Genomic DNA, 12,615 nt, shown 5'->3' with positions numbered 1-12,615 from the left:
TTTTTGTACTGGTGAGTGCTGAAAAGAATCTGTAAGATGCAAGGACACCTTCTTGTGTCAGACCCTCCCCAGGTCAGGCAGACTTTATTTTTGCTCCAGCATTGTCAGGTTGTCTGCTGACCTGACCTGCTGAGTTTTCCTGGGGAGTGGCACAGGCTGAGTTGGCTGTCAGCAGCCAGACTCTCAGAGTATGAAGGAGCTGTCAGCCTCCACACAGGTACAGCAGAATGTCCAACATTCCTACGGTTCCTCTTCATTTTTTAGCACATTGTTATTGTCTCTGATTACAGTAACACTGCACTGATCTTCTCTTATGCTTGTAGCTTTCCTGTACAGGTTATTTTAACAGCCTGTGTTTTCATTCCTGTAGTGTGCTTTGTTCCACCATGCTCTTCCTCTCACCAGCTGATTCCTATTTATTTATTTTCTTTTAAACTGTATTTGCATAAAGACATGGATGTTTTGCTGTTACTTTGCTTCCTCACCAACTTGCAACCACTCCAGATTTATTTTTAGTATTTCACCTTATCTCTTCCTTGCATTTGCTTGTGGTTTAAGTATTTTCTGCTTATTGTTTCTTTTTATAGCTTCCTGGAAAAAAAAAAAAGATCTTTAAACAAAAATACAAGTTTGAAAACAAGGGAGAGGATTGTTTTACTAGGTATGAGTGTGACCAGCATGCTAGTTTTACATTTCAGACGCACTCATCTAATCAAACCTAACCTGTCATGTTTGTTTGTTTGTTTGTTTGTTTACAAACCAACCAACTTGATCATTTGCATATAGACTTGCTCTAGCAGGTCATGAAAAAACCAGAATCTGGTACACAAAAGTTTACCCACATTGGGGAAAGGAGCTATGTACATTCTTGCTCTTTCAGAATATTCCATTGCAGTTTCTACTACTTTTAAGCCCTCTTGCATACAAGGCAGTGTCTGTGGAATACAGAGAACAGGATTGTGCACATGCTGCAATCTGTGTTTGGCTCCAGTGCATTGCCACTGTACATTTCTGCAGCTTCTCATTTCAACCTGTAGTTGGGAGACAAGCTACTAGGCATAGCCTAGGTAAAAGGACTAAGACTTTGCAAAATGCTTTGGAATTTTTCTGGTTATTTGTTAAATACCCTTCGCTGAATACTGATGCTCTCCTGTAACTCTGTGTATTTTGTAAAAGCACTGGAGAGCTCAACACAGCTGCAAGGACTCATACAAGCCTTAAATTAGAGCAAATACGAATATTGTGTATAGGACAGGAATTACCCTAAGTTTGGTTTTGAAACTGTACAAAAATAAGTGTTTAGCAGCACCATGCAGGAAAAAAAAAAAAAAAAAGGATAATTTCACCACCTAATATCTTCTGTTTTCTATGTTGCCTTTTCCTAAATAGGATAGCATATTTTGACTGTAGTAAAAAGGGAACAAAGTAGTTCTTTCCTTTCTTAGGAAAAAAAAGAACAGTAAACAAATGTGAGAGTTCTTGAAGCCAATGATACACATCTTGAATGCAGCAGAGCACAGTTGCCATCACCTGTGGCATCTCCTGCACCAATCTCTGTTTGTCTCTTCCGGTCCAGAGAAAATGGAATTTTCTGTGAGTTTTGGTGAAAGATAAGAATTTTTTTCTTGTGCTCTGTCCAGAATTACTCAGGCAGCATTTTAATGGCTTCACCGTCAAGGCCTGGTGAATGCTGAGTTTTCCCAAACACAAAGGCGAACAGTCAGTGTGGATCTCGGCCCTACAAGGGCAGAACCTGCAAGGGCACAGAGCACAGATTGCAGCCGTGAGAAGACAGCCTGCTGCCAGGAGGCTGCTGCAGCACTGCTGGCAGCTCTGACCTGGCTGTGTGCATGTACCAACTGGCCTTTGGGCATGTCCCCAGGACCATCTGCTCCAAGAGCCTCTCTCTTCTGTGTCACAACAAAGCCCTCTTTYTAGGAGAGCTACTGAGGAATCTCGATTTTGCAACAGCAGTTTTGTCATCTCAAGCAAATTGGTATTTTCACAGCTCAATTCACTTGAGATCATTACTCAAATGATGAGTCAGTCCCGTTAAATCTTTTGTTCTGGCTGTGCTGCAAATAGACCAGGCTGCACCAAAAATCTTCTTTTCTGTTACTCCTGCTATCATGACGGCTCAGGGAAAAAGTGATTACAGAAGGGAGGACTCAAATGGTTCATTCAGCCTATTTGGGTTTTGGTTTTTAACTTGGTTTGGTTTTTAAACGAGTTAAATTACCTTTAGTTTTTACCTGGTTTATCTTAGTGAAGTAAATGCAGTGTACAACAACCAGTGTATTCCTGGAACTTGTCCTATGGAAAACACCAAATGGATCTGTCACCTCTTACTCTAGATAATTAATTAAATGGTGAAAGGTAGCAATATCCCAAAAGAAACAATCCCTTACTTTTTCTGAAGATGGCATTCACTGAATACCAATTAATTAATTTTATTTCAAATTTCCTGTAGAACTGTGTTCTCTGACATGGAGATAAATAGGGTTTTCCTTTGCTGTTACAGAACAAGAGATACCAAACTGGTGATCTGCAAGTGTTGTAGATGCTGCTCATCCAACAGTTCTTAGAGACTGGCAGGATACTGGATGTGCATTGAAGCTGTTTTGCTTCTTTTTTGATTTATTCAGGGGATTGTGGAATTTATTACAGTTTCTTTTTTTTTCTTAAAGCTTTGAGATCATAATTTTTGAAGTTTACCTTTTATACAAGTATTTCTACTGGTTAACTCTAAATAAAATAAGAATTTTGGTGTCCCTAATCTTCATCTGTCAAAATAGATAAATCTCGTGCTTTAACTTTTATTGAGAAGGAATGTAAATTACTATGTAAGGAAAGGATGKTTCCAAGCAATAGGATGTTTCCAAGCAACTGTGTCAGATAGCAAGATTTTACATATTGCTGGAATATGTATATGGGCATACCCATATTGATAATGGGTAGCAGTACTTGGAAAACATTCCAGCACTATACATACTATTAATGTTCTATTCAAATCTAAATAATATTGCCCCTGATTAAATGAATTTGATTTTAGGAGAGCATTCATTAAGGAACGGAAGATAAAATTTATAATTTGCAACCATATATTTTAGAGAACCAATTAATGCTAGTAATAGTAATTTTCAACATATTAAATGCAGTGAATGCACTGTTTTGCATTGTTTGAAACAGCAATTTCCATGATAGATAGTTAATGAAACTGTTGCTTGTACCTTACCTTTAATTTTGCTGTGAAGTTCTATGCTTGCATAGAACTTGAAATGCAACAAGGAGATCTGATAGGTAATCATATATTTAAGGGTAATTTTCAGAATTTAATTAAATGTTTGAAACTTACAAAGGAGACAAAGATTCCCATAAAGTTTATTGTATGCATGGACTTTTTCCTTAGTAATAGTTATCTGTCAATGCCTTGGGAGATCTTGAGATATGCAGGTTTGATTTTGATTTATTTGCATTTCCCGATTTGAAAGACATAATCAAGAACTTTCTGCCTTTTGGCAACAGTACAATCAGATGTCATCCTCACAGTAGTCTGTAGGCTTCATTTGCTTTCAAAAGGATTAAGGTCACTGAAAGCTGGAAGAAACTAATTAACCCAACAGATAAAAAGGTGGTCTTGTGAAGCAAGTCCACTCCCTACAGCCTAGTGGGACCTGTGAATATTTGTGTCTTCATGCTTTTCAATGAGATACATATGTGGGAAATTATGCCCTAAAGGTGTTATGAGTGAGCTTATAGTCCTCTCTGAAGCACAAGTGGAGAAAGTTAGTCATAGAGGTGAGTTTGTTTGTTTGCAGGTGAATTTCTCCGCAGCTGTTGTGACATGTTGCTGTGGGAATTACCTATTTCAACAGTGACAGCTATAGGGAAAAATTACAGTTTAATAACTAAACCATTTCTCAGTGAGCAGAAAATCAGTTACTACTGGAGATGTGACCATGTCTGTGGTCCTCCTGTGTGGAGAGGGAAAGGTACATTTGCATGTGGTGTGTCAGGGCCAGAGATCCAGCAACACAGGAACAGAGGTTTGTGTTTGAAGGATGACAAGAAAAGTATTTGGCACAGTGCAGACACTGTAGAGTGTTAAATCCCCAAAGTTTTAGGGTTTCTAGTGGCAGCGTTTAGGCTCAGTTCCCAGCATTGCTACAGACTTCGTTACATGAGTGAGCAATATCTGATCCAGAGGACCGGGTTGGTTATTTATGCCTCCTCCCTGTGGTTTTGCCGATGGATTTAGATGTCAGGAAGGTGGATCATTACCAGTCCTATATGCTATATACCCCACACACAGGTCCAGTTCTGGTTTGCACCATTGAGTGCTTCTGTGACACAAACCAGAGCACGTCAGAGACAGAGGCATGACAGCATTTTCAGAGAAAGTGAAGCTGAGAAAGATGAGCTTCCCCACCCACCCCAGCCCTTTTCAGTTTCTACGAACTTTCATTAGTTATTGATTTTCATGACTGTATACATTTTAAGGACAGAAAAGGACTGTTAACAATATCTAGTCTGATTGTAAAACTGCATTAAAACAAGCCAGAATTTTGCACAAGGCTCAGCCTGTAGAATTATCTCCACGCTTGGCTTTAGAATTGAATCCAGTTGCTGAAATAAATCATCTGTTTATTTTTGCTTCTTGCTCTAAAATGCTTCCAGAATTTCAGTTATTAGTCTGGATTTTTCCAAGCTCTTTGTGGTGAGCTTCCATTTTAGAGATCCCAACTGAGCACAGCATTCCTGTAATCATTGATAAATCAAATATGCAGTATTGAAAATACCTTATTTCAGTTCTCCTCTCTGTGGCCACAGTCAAGAGGTTAACCATTAATAACAACTAAAGCTCACATTCAGTAGATGTGCACAGAGACATTCAGTACCTTTTCCCAGATAAAAGGTTTTTCCTGCACTCCTTTTAAGTTTACTGTTGTATGCGGTCCCCAGATACTTCCAACATTCTTGCCAGTATGGAAACACGACAGCTTTGATCCATCACATCCCTTTTCAGTTACTTGAGCCACTACTGGCTCTGCTCAGCTCGAGTACAATGAGAAGGTGCAGTAAAGGTGTTCCTGTCATGTACACAAGTTTTATGCATTGCTGTGCTGAGCTGCTTGTCTGTATTGATTGTTTTTGCAGAACGTGTCACTTTCAGTTTGAATTAAGCAGCACAAGAATGATTACATACATTTTGTGATAAAAGAGGTTCTCCATCTCATCAGTCACTGGCAGTTTTTTGGAACTGTGTGTCTTGGATCAGAAGTGCAAAGATCCTCCTGTGCCAAAAGCATGTCCTTCCAATGCTGTGGGAGCGTTACGTGTCAGAACGTGGGGAGCGGTCGATACCTGCGAGGAGTCTGTCTGACTGGCGTTCTGGAAGGGCTGACATAGAGGATTGTTTACAGGCATTCGCCTGAGTAACAGTGCAAATACCTCTGGGTTCTTCCTGCTTGCAGAGGTCAGTCCTCAGTTGCACAGCCTTGGATCTTGTCTCAGCAGAATGATCCAGCCCTGGCTGTGCAGACAGGCTGGAGAGCCATAACCTTTGTGGCTGCTCTGCTAACAGAGCCACAAATGTGAAAGGAGATAGTGCGGCGGTTTCCTCTGGAGAATTAACTGAAGTGGTGTTTCCTTCGTTCAAGGAGCCAAGGCTGTTTGCGGGGCTGTGTGCATTGTCTGAAGGCAAATGAGGAGCCCCATATGGTATCCCATGTTGGCCTAACTTCAATGGGCACATCCCATAGGTGCCTTTCTCTTAAGCTTGTTTGTCTAAAACAGCATCTCTTCCCTCCAGTTTAAGAGACTGTTCCTTCCTGAGCAATCCTCAGGTCTTTGATCTGCTGTGTTTGTGAGGCTTTTCCTGAGCTAGTATTGTCTTTTTAGTAAGCAATTCCCTGGAGTTTGCTGAGAAGTGGCACAACTGAGTCATTCTTTCCTTTCCTGCCTTTTTTTTCTCATTATCTCATATTAAACAATAACCAATGTATTAGTATAATAAATATCTTAACACAGTATTAATAAATCATTAAGAGTAGTTCCAAATCTGTCACAATGAACTCATGGGAGTGAACTGGTTTTTTGCAACAAGCAGATTCCAAGTGTTTTTGAGCTGATGCTCTAGTTTATACACACACCATTAACTATTTGAATAGCCATAGCCTGACTTCCTTTTAAAGTAAAAATCCTTAGTATAAAAATAGCAAGGATTTGTTACTACCAGATATTAGTAGCTCCTTCCCTTCTAATTTCCCATTTGCCTCCTAACCTCTCTATTTTTCTGATCAGACTCTTTTAGAAGCTGTATTTAAGAGTTGTAAGAAGTGTTCACAACACAGTGATTGAGTCTGCTTGACACACATGATAATGTAGGTAACCAAGAAAAGGGGCTTCAGATGAGACTCCTGAAGACTGAGACTTCAGTGAGCTAGTGGGGAATCAGAGTAGGAAAGGAAACTCATGATTCTACTCCCAGTTGGTAAATTCCTGAGCAGTTAGACTATCACTAATTGTAGCCAAGATTGCTCCCTTAGTGATGATTTTTGATGTGATGTGTAATTTTCTCCTGAGAAGCAACAATAGAAATACTACATATTAGCTTTTCTTAACATTGTAGGCTTTAATAAATTTTGGAATTACAAAAGATCTCAAGTAAATTTTCAAAACACAACGCAATGACTGCAGATTTAAGGAATTTTGTAAGTCAATAAATACAGAGTAATGGAACAAATATCAGCTTGAGAATTTGTGTTTCAGAGGCAATGCTGGAAATCTGAGTTAGCTTGATCTCCTCTTAGTGGGGGGGCAATAAGCAAAGTTTTGTCTGGATGAGGGAAGAGGGAAATGAATTCTGTGTTTAAATCTCCCCTGCAGTTGGTCTGAAAATTTGGAAACTTTCATTCTTGCAGTGATTTTTCAGTGATGTATTGGCCCCATTAAAGTCAGTGGGAGTTTTGCCATGGCTTTTAATGAGGTCAGAAAAAGAATAGTACATTTCAACTGTTTTTTTTTTTTAAGTTGGAAAGAAGTTTTATATTTGTTTCTTTTACAGTGATGTATTCTAGAAACAAATCCACCTGTAATTAGGTGGCATTTTCCATAGCATTTGCAAAATGAAATGGAATAAACATAATGCCCAGCTTCAGGAGACCAGCAGTCACTGTCAGAATTCTATTCTTTTGTTTTGCATATTTGTTTTTTGTTTGCACATAATGGTTGGGCACATGAAGGAGAGTTTAATTTAAATTTTACATCTATATGCCTTTGGTAGGTAGAGGCTGAAGTAAACAGGGCAAGTCAAAGGAACGACAAGGAAAAAGAGATTTGATTGGGATACTTCAGTGAATTTTGACTATTTGGAAAAATATTTTAGTTTTCCATTTCATCTCTTACATTGTGCCAGCAGGAACAAGGCACGATGCGTCATAAGTCTACATTCCTTCCATTACCAGTGAAATTCATCTGTTTAGTTTGATGTGTTTTCAACCACCTGTCACAATAATACACTCATTAATAAGCCTGTGCAGGTTTATAATGGTTGAATATTTATGAGCTATGCAAATGTTCATTCTCTTTAATTCACAAGTGAAGACTAATGAAAACTTTGCTCTTTGTTCTTCAAGTAAAAAGCTCTGCTCTGGAATGTTGTTTAGGTAGGCAATGATTTGATGAAAATACGTAGGTAAATGGAGAATCCTTTGCTTATTCTCTGCTTTTTGTCTGAAGCTGTGCAACCACTTCAGCTTTAAAGCACCTTCTTCTGTTTTGTTATCTGACACTGAATATTTTTGATGACTTTGAAATGCATTGCATTTAAAAAGCAAAACAAAGACACAATGAAGTATCCAAGTGTTCTTCCCTCTTCTTGGTCCAGGTGCTTCCTGTGGTGAGTATGCAGTGCTTGTCAGAAACCAATGCCAGCAGAGCTCCTTGTGGTTTGCAGAGAGAGCCCACACAAAACCTTTTGGTCTTTCCTTAAGTACAAATCCTTGTCCCTGATCTCTTGTGACAGGGAAATGTGATGTATGTGCCTTTTCTGACATTTGCAAGTCACCTCCAAGTGTGTGAGGTAGGAATGCAGAGGTGCACCTTTCGGTCTCCTGAGCAATGCTGCTTGGTTTCTGCTCCACTGCTTTGAGGACTGCATGGAAGTTGGCAGACACCTGCCATCTCCTCCTGAACAGCAGTTGCTGTAAGAATGGTGAGAGGACTGAGTGAGAGAGGTTTATTTACCAACATTTATCACTTACTCAGAAAATGAACAATTTCTAGTGCTCATACCACATCGTCTTAAGTGGATTCCCTCTTAGCTCAGTGGTTTGAAGGCTGCCTCACTCAGCCAACAGGGCGAGCTCACCGCTGAATAGTTGGCTTGTCCAGTAACACCTGAGGATGGAAGCTCTTAACGTGGGAGCTCATGTCACCCTGGCTGGGGGTCAGCTTGAGCTAATTGAGTCTTAGTGTGTGAGCCTCTTTCTGTTTGTTTTAAATAGTGAATCAACATCACAAATAGGAGCCACTTCCACTCTCATAGTTCAAAGCACATTCAGAGAGTTTATAACTGCTAATGAGCAGCATTCCAGAGAAAGCAGAACTCGGGCTTCCAAGATTTGCACATATTGTGTTATGAGATGCTCGAGCTTGTGTGTTGTAAATAAGGTTTAGGAACTCCTCCATGTAGTTGTACTCTGGACCCCAACAAACTTTAGAAGAAATGTCTAATTGTGCTTGGATGTATTTTATAAACTGGGATGGCTTCAGCAGTCTGTGTGGCCTTCCATTCAGCTGTTTGCTTAAGCCAAGCCAAAAGCCACTTATCTAAAGATGATTTATTCTCACTCTTGAGCTGTCAGAACCGGGCTGGAAAGGGCAAAAGCTGAATCGTGGGGTTTAGTCTAAGTCTCTGTTTTCAGTCATCTCACAAGGGGAGCATGAAAGACTGGCCATAACATTGTTCTGCAAGGACCTTGTGGTTCTTTTGTACACTGCTTGTTGGACACCTATTTAAAATAAACAGCCATGGTATGTGATTGACTCAGATTTGAACTTTGCAGCTGTTCCTTTCTATTTGCCTGGTATGCCAAAGCAAAACCCTGCAGCTCAACATCTTTAAAATCAAAACCCTAATTCAAATATTATAATTTGGATCAACTTCTCACTTTCAATTTTTGTCAGTGTAAGCAAAATGGAGGCAATTCTGTTTCTTTGTCTAGTTTAGAAAAATAGATGTTGTTTTGTGTACTTTAAATACAGACATACTGTGTAGTAAAAGACAACAGTTGAATAGTCCTAACTAGAGATGTGAAAGTACGATTGGAGGCAGTGTATCTGGCTGTCAGAATTGCATCTGAGGAAAAAGAGTTTTTGCAATGTTTTAGGATGGTTTGGTTTGTTAGATTTAAACAACCAAAACAGTTTTGCATTTGAGAACTCTTATTCTCTTTGGATGTTTTAAGGTGGTGTTCTCAGTGATACCTTTTCACTGTGTTAGACTTCACTGAAAGCAGAGGATGACCATCAGTTCTGGTAGCCAGGTAAATGAGGCTGAAGGTTGAGTTTTGACCCATCCAAGAGCTGTGCTGCCCAGTCAAGGAATGTGGGTTATGTGGTGTGGCAGAATGGCACTGCCAAGACTCTCGTGCTGCCATGGTGTGTGGCTCATGTGGGCACATGTGTGCAGGCCATCCATGATTCCCAGCCTGGATGGCCTCCTTCCACACCAGTGCCATGGAATGCAGTAGTAAAATTGGGGGAGGCTCTAATGACTAAGGGGTGAGGCTACTTTTTGTAATCTGCTTCTTCAGCGAAGATTACTTTGAATGAGTTAATACCAAAAGGGTTAAAGAACCTGTGTGTATTTTGAATTTGGGTTGTCAAAGCAAATATTTTGACAGTCAGTGAGAAGTGGATAGTGAGTGGCATGCTGTGAAGAACATACAATTCTGTCATGGAAAAAACTTGCTGAGGGATGGGAAACAGAGAGGAAGAATAAACAGCTAGTTTTCAGCCTTGCAAGGGCCTGCTTTGAGTTTCTGTTGAGCAAAATTAAAAAAATAAAAAAAAAAATAAAAGAAGCAGGGGCTGAGCAGAGTGTAGCTTCATGAAGCACAGTTATTTAGCACAGTCTGTAGCTGGAAAGGCTTCCATGCACGGCACAAACACTGTTGGAGCCACATGAGAGCTATTTAGGTTCATTGGGAAAACCAAAGCGGGGGAGAAGGTTGTTCGAAGGAAAAGGTTAACTACATGAACATGACTGACTTCGTCTGCAATCTTTCCTTGATGATTCTCAGAAGGAAATGCTACTGCTCCTCCTCTGGGCTCACCATCCTACTTTATATGTTTCTGCCTAATAAAAAGAAGTTGTAGGTGAGCGGTGCTCTCATTTCAGCGTGTCACTAGTGCAAGGAAAATATTGTGCAGAAGTTCTTCCATGGATAAGGGTACATTGGTTTGTTTGTTGGCTCTTGATATGTTTTGCACCAGAATGATTTCAGTTGGAAAAGAACCCCCATGGTTTGGTCTTTTATTCTATTATAGCATACCATGTTTCTTATCAGTGACCTGTTTTTATGGCTGCCAGTGTTAGTCTAGAATTTCCACTTACCTGAGTAAATATGAACTTTGTTTTCATCTGTGTTCAATAAATGGTGTTTTATATTCAGTGGTACAAAGTCAGCAGTAACAGCCATTATGGGTGTTTGGCTCTTGTGTCCCTTCCACGTCACTGAAAATCCTGGAATTACAAAGATGAGGAGTTCATATGGGTACAGTCCTTGCAGAAAAATACAGTTTCTAGAGCTATTTGGAGCATCTCAAACAAAAATAAAGACATTTTCAATTGAATTCTCTTTAATCATGCAAATGACATCAGAAGAATGTAGGTTTGTAGTGGACATTTCCTACATTCCAGTCATTATTTAAAGTGGAAATACTGAGCAAATTAACTTTCTTTGGCAGGCTGACACTTCAGCTCTCTGTTATTACAAAGGGTGTATCTGAGTCATTAGCATGTCAGGTTGCTTGAAAACCTAATGCTCTTCTCTTGCCCTTCCCCCCTCAATGGAAAATCAGGGAGCTGTTGTCTCAGTAGGTCTAAGAGCCCCTTTTTAAGGCAATGCCATAACACTGAACTATGGGAGACAAATTCTGTTGTTGGTACATCAGTTTAAGCTTCTTATGCCAAAGGAATCTGCAGATCTAGATGATTCACTACAACTAGAATAGGAGGGAGCAGAAATTTCTGGATGAAATTCTGAATGTGTGAAGTTGTGTGTGTGTGTGTTTCATTTTGTATTCAGGGGGACTAATATTCAATCACCGTACTCAGGACTCCTAAGAAATTAAATACCAACCCCATGACAAACCTAAGAAAAATATTGGGTTGTCTGTTTTTCTGACATCTGTTGACTGCAGCAGCGCAGCAGTGAGGTCCAGATCTGGTTCTTGACTTTTGCCTCCAGTTCAATATCGGTATTTGGGGTTTTGTGAGGAAAACTTGGAAGTGCTACATTCTCATAACGGAGGGGGTAACATGAGGGCATTTCCTGCTCCCACCCTTGCTTTCAGGCGACACTATTCCAGTTCAAGAGCAGATGCATGTGCAATGACCTGTTTGTTATTTTGAGGCCGTTATTTGGATAGGAATTGGAAGTGTAGTGATCTCTGCCTCTTGTACTAAGATAAGTGTAGCTCTGGGAATGTCATCAGCCCCTGTTGAAAGGCAGCGCTGTGGCCTGGGGAAAGCCCTGGGGAACACTTTGCTGCGGTCACAGCATGCAAGAGCTGTGGAAGAGGGGAATTGAGGGCAGTTAGGAAGCTCAAGGCTGGCTGGCTGGCAACTCCTGTCGCTGGGGCTTTTGGCCACTTGGCTGTGACTGGGGCGCTTTTCCACAGATTCCTGTTTACACTGGTGTAAGTCGCCGGAGGCTGCCGGTGCTTGGCAGCAGTTCAGGATGAGGTGGGTGACATACCTGCAGGCAGATTGTTTTCCTGAAACACCGGCGCACACCTACATCCTGAATGCAGGGAAGCACCACTCCTTGCAAAACCCATGCTTCAAAGGGGTCACCACATCACAGGGTGAGCTGTCTGCAACTGTAACCTTGTTCACGTCTTCTTGAGGCGGGGTTGGCTCTGCCACAGTCTGAAACCGGGACACCCGGAAGGTTGGACCGAGATTCCTCCATTGCCCCTTGCACCTTGGCGCCCGTGGCATGTGGAGCTGTGTTCAGCCTCTGTCCCGAAGGCGGGCTGTGCTGCCTCCCCAAAGTGAAGTCAGGAGCCGCACATCTGTGAAAGTGCTTAAACGTGTCCGAACATTTTGCTGGGCGACTGCCAGCACCCTCGGTTATTTGGACCAGCAGAAGATGGTGGGGGTGTGGTGGTAGGAGTGGGTGGGACCGCTGGGTGTTACTGAGACCTTTGCTTGCAAAGTGTTTGACAAACACCCACCATGGGATGGGGCACGGCAGATACTGTAAGTATTGGCAGCAGTGGGGGGGGAGATTAATTATTCCCCTGGAATGAATGAGGGAGGTTTCCAGCAGGCTCTGTTTGACCAGCCCTGGCTAGAGCTTTGTATGTTGATGTGAATCTGCG

General features: G+C 41.1%; 1 protein-coding gene across 4 annotated transcripts in view; it reads left to right on the top strand.

Moving 5' to 3' along the window:
* The window catches only part of LHFPL2 (LHFPL tetraspan subfamily member 2), a 112,355-nt gene that overhangs the window by 81,650 nt on the left and 18,090 nt on the right, over window positions 1-12,615 (top strand). The window contains exon 1 of one of the 4 annotated variants that reach the window (XM_057363854.1): window positions 12,152-12,493. The exons of the other annotated variants lie outside the window; for them this stretch is intronic. The gene's annotated coding sequence lies outside the window, so the exon portion shown is untranslated. Of the gene's footprint in view, window positions 1-12,151; window positions 12,494-12,615 lie in introns of those variants that run through there. 4 annotated transcript variants of the gene reach the window in all.

This window comes from Malurus melanocephalus, unplaced genomic scaffold (genome assembly GCF_030028575.1).
Source record: "Malurus melanocephalus ecotype Western Australia unplaced genomic scaffold, MMel_1.1 scaffold_31, whole genome shotgun sequence".
NCBI classification, from domain to species: domain Eukaryota; kingdom Metazoa; phylum Chordata; class Aves; order Passeriformes; family Maluridae; genus Malurus; species Malurus melanocephalus.
The sequence above is the reverse complement of the archived record's forward strand: the minus strand, read 5'-3'. Positions and strand labels throughout refer to the sequence as shown.